Genomic DNA, 8,121 nt, shown 5'->3' on the forward strand with positions numbered 1-8,121 from the left:
AAGAGTTTCCCAGTCATTAGGTTGGTGGAATATCTTTTGCTTCAATCTCTCTGCTATCCAATATAATGCCAACTTATTTTAGTGGTTCTTTCCTTTGATCAACAGCTTTGATTTCAGATGTTAATGGTGTGGTAAATTTTTAAAAGGCAGAGATCCAGAGATAATTTCCTTTTTAATCATAGTTAGTACTTTGGTGTAGGCAGAAAAGCAAATGCAGTATTGCACATACTGTTAAGGCAAATTATTTTTTTAGTTAGTACACAGAGAAGGCTTGTGGATTTTTTTGGTTTGTTTTTTGTTTGTTCGAGATGGAGTTTCATTGTTGCCCAGGCTGGAGTGCAATGGCGCAATCTCGGCTCCACTGCAACCTCTGCCTCCCACGTTCAAGCTATTCTCCTGCCTCAGCCTCCAAAGTAGCTGGGATTACAGGCATGCCCCACCACACCTGGCTAATTTTTTGTATTTATTAGAGATGGGGTTTCAACATGTTGGTCTGGCTGGTCTCGAACTCCTGACCTCAGGTGATCTACCTGCCTTGGCCTCCTAAAGTGCTGGGATTACAGGAGCTAGCCACTGTGCCCAGCCCAAAGGCTTGTTTTTTATGAGCTGTATCACTATGCATCCTGCCTTGTTCAAAGAAAGTATTTCCATTATAATTATAGCATCCTACCATTTCCATATAAGTTTGATATATTAATTTCTTATTTTATCACATTCATAATCATCCAATTATGCATTTGTGGCCCTAATTGTTGGCAAGGAATGAGACGTAACCCAGATGCCACTTGGGATTTCAGTTTCTTGAAGGTTTAGGTGACTTGGGCTCAAATTCTCAATATGCTGGATTTTGCATGTATAGAATGTGCAATGATTACATCGGTATTTGGGATATCTATCACTTATTTGTGTTGTAAACATTTCAAGTTCTCTCTTCTAGAGACTTTGAAATATACAGTATATTGTTGCTAACTATAGTCACCCTGCTCTCCTATGTAATGTCAGAACTTGCACCTTCGATCTCACCATATGTTATGCTCATTAACCAAACTCTTTTCATCACCCCTCCCACCCATACATCCTCCCCAGCCTCTGATATCTATTACCCTACTCTCTATATCCTTGGGATCAAGTTTGTAAGCTCCCATATTAGTAAGAAAATGAGAAATCTTTCTGTGCATGGCTTATTACATTTAATAACCTCCAGTTCCATCCATGTTGCTGCAAATGACACCTCATTCATTTTTTATGGCTGAATAGTATTGCATTGTGTGTATATATAACACATTTCCTTCATCCATTCATCCATTGATGGACACTTGGGTTGATACCCTATCTTTGTTATTATGAATAGTGCTGAATATGCCACTTTTTGTGTATGTGTATTCACCACATAACTTCTATGACTTCCCAATTCCATTTTTCTTATGGTCATCTCTAATCATCATCAGTCTTAGCATGTTGATACCATTACAATCCAGCCTACACCAGCCAACATGAAGACTTTCACTATGTCATTTTCTATGAAAGTCCAGTCAATGATTTTGTGAATTTAGTAATATTACTGAAGATGTGAAGAGTTGTAGGAAGAGATCACATCACAGTCTTCCAACGTTTGCCTGTACCTTTAGACTCTGCCACCTTCTAAATGCCCATGCCTCTGACACAAAACCCTTCCATGACCTGCAGACCCATTGAAAATATGGTAGAGTTCTATCAGTTTGACTTCTTTTATGGAGGATATTCTTTTCAGGTTATTCTGCTCACCTCTACCACCTGGAATTATGGAGAATGTACATTTTTCCGTTTTGTTGCATTAATGATAATGAAATGTAACATTACTGAAGCTCGTGCCACAAATCAGTGCCAGGGGTGATATACTCACTTAACACGTGTTTATTAGGCATCCTCCAAATATTCAGTATTAAGTACTGGAAATACAAAGATAAGACATAGTCATGGGAGAAACATTTTAAAAGGTTTTCCTTTTGGAAGAAATGTTATTATGAAGTTACAGAGATTAAGAAGGAAGGCTTTTGGAGATCATCTGCTTCAACCCTTCATCATTGTAGAGACGAGAAAAGTAAGGGATAAGATCATACAACTGGTGGCAGAGCTGGGATTGATACACGTGCCTTCAGTCTCAGTCTAGTTCATTTTCATGAACATCATGGAATATGGAAGATGTCAATCACATTAAGGATACAAATAAGGATACAAAAATGTGCTGGAGAAACACCAAGGGGGAAAACTCAAGAGATTTACAGAGAAAGAAGAAATAAAACAAGAGGGCCTCCTAATAAGAAAAAGTAAAGGAAGACATGACAAGTAATAAGACAGTGGTGGGTTCATGTGAGTAGGAATGGTTCACCAGCCAAATGAGGCATGATGCAAAGGGAGCGAACACAGGTATATGTGTGAGTAGGTGGGAAAAGAAGAAACATAAAACCAGTCCTTCCCCAAGCTTGATAATGTTCCATCTTGATTGTACCCAAAATTTCTTATGTCAGTTTTCTCAATATGGGCCATGAAAGTAGATGTTTGTAATTTTTGAGACATTGAGCATCTTTGTGAGATTTATTTTACTTTTTTTCTTTCTTTTTGAGACAGGGTCTCACTCCTGCCACCCAGACTGTAGTGTAGTGGTGATCATGGCTCACTGCAGCCTTGGCTTTCTGGGCTCAGGTGATCTTCCTACCTCAGCCTCGCAAGTAGCTGAGACTACAGGAACATATCACCTTGCCTTGCTAATTTTTTTGTATTTTTAGTAAAGATGAGGTTTCACCATGTTGCCCAGGCCAGTCTCAAACTCCTGGGCTCAAGTGATCTGCCTGCCTTGGCCTCCCAAAGTGTTGGGATTACAGGCATAAGCCATCATGCAGGATTTCTAAGGGTTGAAAAAATGAATGGAATGATGAAAAAATAAAATAAACTTTTTCTCAAAAGATTTGTTGGAATCGCGGGAGTAGGTGCTGGAGCTTCAACTAGTAAAGTTAAATATGACTGTTAATCCAGGGACTTTAGTATATGATTTATATGGTCCAGAAGTTTCACAACACTGGGCTGCTTGGAAGTGGTGATAGGGAGAAATTGGAAATGTAGTTAGACTTTTGTTACTCCCTAGTGCATTAAAAAATGGGAAACACCAATCATGTGAAGGATATTTCTACCTCTAGTTTTATAGTGATTTCATTCTCAATTAGTACACAAATTGTCCTTATATGTGAATTGGTAACTTGGGCCAGTTATAATACAATTTTTTTAAAGTTTATTGCTTGTAAGGAATAAAAGCCCACTTAAAGTAGAATGTATACATTAGGAATATAAAAAAAAAATAGAGCAAAGTCATGTAGAAACTAGAACTGGAAATTTAAAAAGTAAGACGCTTCCTCTGTCCTTTAAGTCTACATGTTTTTTTTCAACTGCTACATAGTATTTGTACATGTTTAGGGGGCACATGTGATATTTTGATACATGCATAGAAAACATGATTATCAAGTGAGGCTATTTATGATATTGCACACTTTTGTGTTGGGAACATTTCAAATCTCACTATTTTGAAATATACAATATATTGCTAACTGTAGTCACCTACTGTGCTGTCGAACACTAGAGCTTACTTTTCTAATAGTATGTTTGTGCCCAGTAACCAACCTCTCTTAATCCCTTCCTCCCATCCACACACCCTTCCAGCCTCTGGTAACTATCATCCTACTGTCTACCTCCATAAGATCAGCTGTTTTGGCTCCCACATATGAGTGAATACACGCAACATTTGTTATTCTATGCCTGGCTATTTTACACAACATAATGTCCACCAGTTCCATCCACGGTGCTGCAAATGACAGGATTTCATTTTTTATTATGGCTAAATAATATTCCATTATGTGTATGTGTATATGTTTTTTCTTTACCCATACATACACTGATGGACACTTAGGTTGATTCCATGTTGTTGCTATTGTGAATAGTGCTGCAAAAAACATGGGAGTGCAGGTGTCCCTTTGAGATACTGATTTTCTTTTCTTTCCTTTGGATAAATCCCCAGTACTGGGATTGCTGGGTCATATGGTAGGTGGCTTGTGTGGTTTCCAGCAGTGGCAGTAGCAGGCCAGGAGGGCCAGTCCCGATGTTAGTAGGTTGTGTGGGTGGTGATGGTGGCACCAGGCAGTGCAGTCCTCTTCTCAGGCCCCCAGATAGTGTGCCTGTTCAGACTGTGGTGGATGCGGCATCTTGAGTGCAGGTGGCAGGTGTTCTGGTCCTGTTGTTAGGTCCTCTGATGGTCCAGTTGTGAGCCAGAAGCCACAGGCAGGGCATGGCAACCCCTAGGCCCTTGGGACAGTGTGCTTGGATGCCAGTGGGAGGCAGGCTGGGACTTTTGTCCAATCTGCATGTTCTTCATGAGTGCTTATCAGTATTTCCTACTAAATCTAAGTGGTTTCATCAGCACATGCCCATTATGGCTGCATGACCCAATTCCACATGCTACTGCATCCGCTTCTTGTACCTGTCATCATATTTGTTATGTAGTCTGCCTTACAGCTCAAATTCTTGAGGGAGAATCTGGCTCACTGTGCTCAGTTTACATCTTCATTTCCTTTTATAAAGTCGCCACTGTTGGTCAACTCAGTCGTGACTACAGAGGAGGAGTTATAACCTACCCTGGGCTGGTTTTAAGCCCTTTTCTCCAAGAGAATATGGTTTGCTGTTTCTAAGGAAAGTCCACATGATTGGATCTGTGATCTAAGTTATCTTTTTCAAGCTTGTAGTTTTGGATAAAAAACTCATGATGCTTCTAATTCATTAAGCATTTCTAAGTGGTCTTTTAGTCTGGGATTCAGATTCAGGATCTCTTTAGTGAGGACCTAAGAAATTTAGAATTCGGGTTCTTACGAGGGAAGGTGAGAAATTGAAAGTGCTGGAAATGTGGGGCTTTCTCTCCTTAAGCTGTAAAGAGCCACAACGCTGCATAATATACTTAATGTTGCTGATTCTTTAATGTGGCACCAATTTAAAAGAAAATCAGAATAGATTTTTAAAGAAGTATGTATTTGACATGGTGTGCCTCCCAAATAAAAGCTAGTTTGAGAAGGAGAGGAAATAAAATAAAATAGGTCTGTAGTTGGAGGTTGTCCCAACTGGGGAGCGGGCGTAGGTTTTCTCCCCTTGTCTATAGGTTTAGTAAGTGGCGAAATCAGAGAATTCCATTTTCTCCTTTGTGGAGATGTTAGAATCTAATGCAAGGCATCATTTATGCTTCTTAGTAATGTCTGCAGCATTTGGTGGGTCATGGTGAAGGATTTTATCGATTACATTATGAGACATGGATTCAGAAGTCACCAAGACTTTTAGTTCCAGGATGGTTCCTGTACATGGCTGGCTGTTCATCACTACAGCTAACACTGAGTACCTCATGGCATGCCCAATTACAGTCCTGGTAAGAGATCTTCAGGGAGGTAATTGTGGTTTCCTTCATTGCCTTCATGTGGCCTCTGAGTGAGGATCCTCACAATTCCTTTTACAGTCTGGAGCAGTAAGTGCACTAATATAGCTCATGGTAATTTTGACTTATCTTGTCTACTGAATTGAATCAATGCTCCCCAATCTCTTTAATAAAACCATTTCCCACAGATGATGAGCAGCTGTTCTTGTCCCAAGATGCTCTGAGAAGGACAATCAGGGGCTAGAAACTGTTTTTCTTCTTTAATTGAAAAGAAGACTCCCTCCTAGGAAGGGGAGAGCAGGAAGAAGTTGATGAAAGAGTGAGCCAGAAAGGATGGAGGAATATAAGGAAGGAGGAGTGTTGTCAGCAGCCTGCCTACAGAGGCTGTATTCGAAGACTATCCAGCTCTCTTGTGCGAGTTACAATTGAAAATGGTTAATAGAGTACTTTGCATCAAGCAGATTTCTTAAAGAGGACATAGGACACAGGCATTACGGCTATTGGAATTTAACCCATCTGCCAGAAAGAACAAAAGTGATCAGAGCTGTCTGGGTGGTTTCTGATGTCTTAACTACTGCTTATGATTTGCTCTGCTAATAATTTTCTGCTTTCACATGAGAGCCCCCACGTGTAGAGGATGAGGTAGAAGTAGCATGAGTTATATAACTTTTTAAAAAACATGTTTTATCAAAAAAAAGGTTTTGTTTTACCTTGTATTCTCCTAATTGTCTCCCTTAGTCATTGCAAGAGGAGGGCAGTAGGCAACAGTGCCAACCATCTATGCTGGGGAGGTTGATGTGGGAGACTCAGTGAAAGATGGGATGCTCAGACATCCAGTTTAGTTACAGTGGACTGATGGGTCTGTTATTCTGGGAATTTGATAGTCTAAAGGTAATAGTACATGTTGTATTTCTACTAAATTTTTCCAACTGTAACTCATCTTTTACATTTTGAATCTTCACAGCAAAAGAGATATCTTCAATGACTAAGTCCTGCGTGTTTTTATCCTAAAGAGTAGAATAGGCTTTCCTGCTGATTCTGCCATAATGCATGGGAACCACTCCTGTAATGGAATCAACACCTCTTTTGCATTAAAATAAGCCACAGTCCCAATTCCTAACAGTGGAAATAGAAAACAGCTGGTGAAAACAAGGTGGTATGTGCAAGCCAGCTTTGAGGAATTATTCATATTCATTTTCAGAAGCAAACTTTTATGGACTTGTTTTTCTTTTATTGCAATGAGCAAACATTAGTTTAGGAGAAAGGCTGTTATCCTAAAAGCATGAAAAACATTTAAGCTGCACCATCTTAGCTGTGACAAGTTTTGGTGATGACTGATAGGTATAATACTGACAACTTCATTTCAAGAACAGATTGTCAACCTGGAGTGTGGAAGACAACATTATTGGCTCTGGATGAGCAAAATTATTGGTTGTGTCTCTGGAAGGTCTTATTCCAAGAAGGTGAACTCTACTATGTGAGGTGGGGATGGCAAGAGAAGAGGAGAGATGTAACTCTGTGTCTTTGAGTATAAAAGAAACTGGTCAGATGCATATTTTTAAGACAGGATTGTTGTCCATGCCAGTTAAACAACAGGGTACTATTATTTTACTGCTGAACTGTGAAATTTACCATTTTTATCCCCTTTGCCATTTGAATTGACTAAGTGAACTCCTCCCAAATTGTCATCTGCATTGGTACTTAGTAAGGACATATTTGCCACATGTGTGTTTGTGTTATGGGTACAAAGGTAGATACATATGGCCAACCAACCAGATAGTATACGATAAAATGCTGCTAGTGTTAAAGGAGAAAGAGCACTTCTGGATTCCTTAATGCGTACTTCAATTCAAAATGAAAAACAGCAAGGTTAGTGGGCGGTGGGATGAAGGCACAGGAAGTAGGACAGGCATTACTAGAGCGGTGCATTTAATAACATGGCTGGCAACAGCTTTATGCCAAGTCATCTCACGTCTGAATCACATTGGTGCTGTGTGTGTGTGTGTGTGTGTCAGTCTACACACACTACATTTCTACAGTGGCTCCCATTCAACTGGTAAGAAGTTTCTGACAGCCTTAAGAATAAGGGGCAAAAAGATGAGAATATCTTGTGTACATCTATATAATGAGTTTTCAAATTCATATTTGAGAAACTAGCTTGAATGTCACTATCAACATGAGGTATATCTAACTCCATTACTGGAAGGATTTGAGGACCCTTCCCAATTACTGAGATGTTAACACTGTGTGCATTTTTTTTTTTTTTTTGAGACTAAGATGATACTCTTCAGCTTCCTAGGAATTTCTGGGCATCTATAGAAATTCATTGACTAGTTTTTATTCTGTGGGTGTGATTGCGGTTATGGAAGGCAGACCCAGCTCTGAGTCTAAATTGAGAAAGTATTTGTTAGAAATGTACAGCTTCAGGATTTCCAGTATGTTCTTTACCAAACTAAATCTAGTTAGCTGTATTGTAAAATGCTGGAATGCCGGCCCACAAATTTTTAGTGACTTTCCCATGCCTACAAGATAAAGTAAATGTCTTAGACTGGAATCCAAGACCTACAACGGGGCCTCACTGATATTTTTCATTATGTTCCAAGCCCTTTCACATACTCTGCAGGCAAGCTGCTCCAATAGTTATGTATGTCCTGGGCCCTATCCTATTGAAATCTAACCCT

This window comes from Rhinopithecus bieti, unplaced genomic scaffold (genome assembly GCF_001698545.2).
Source record: "Rhinopithecus bieti isolate Rb0 unplaced genomic scaffold, ASM169854v2 scaffold_64846, whole genome shotgun sequence".
Classification (NCBI taxonomy): Eukaryota; Metazoa; Chordata; class Mammalia; order Primates; family Cercopithecidae; genus Rhinopithecus; species Rhinopithecus bieti.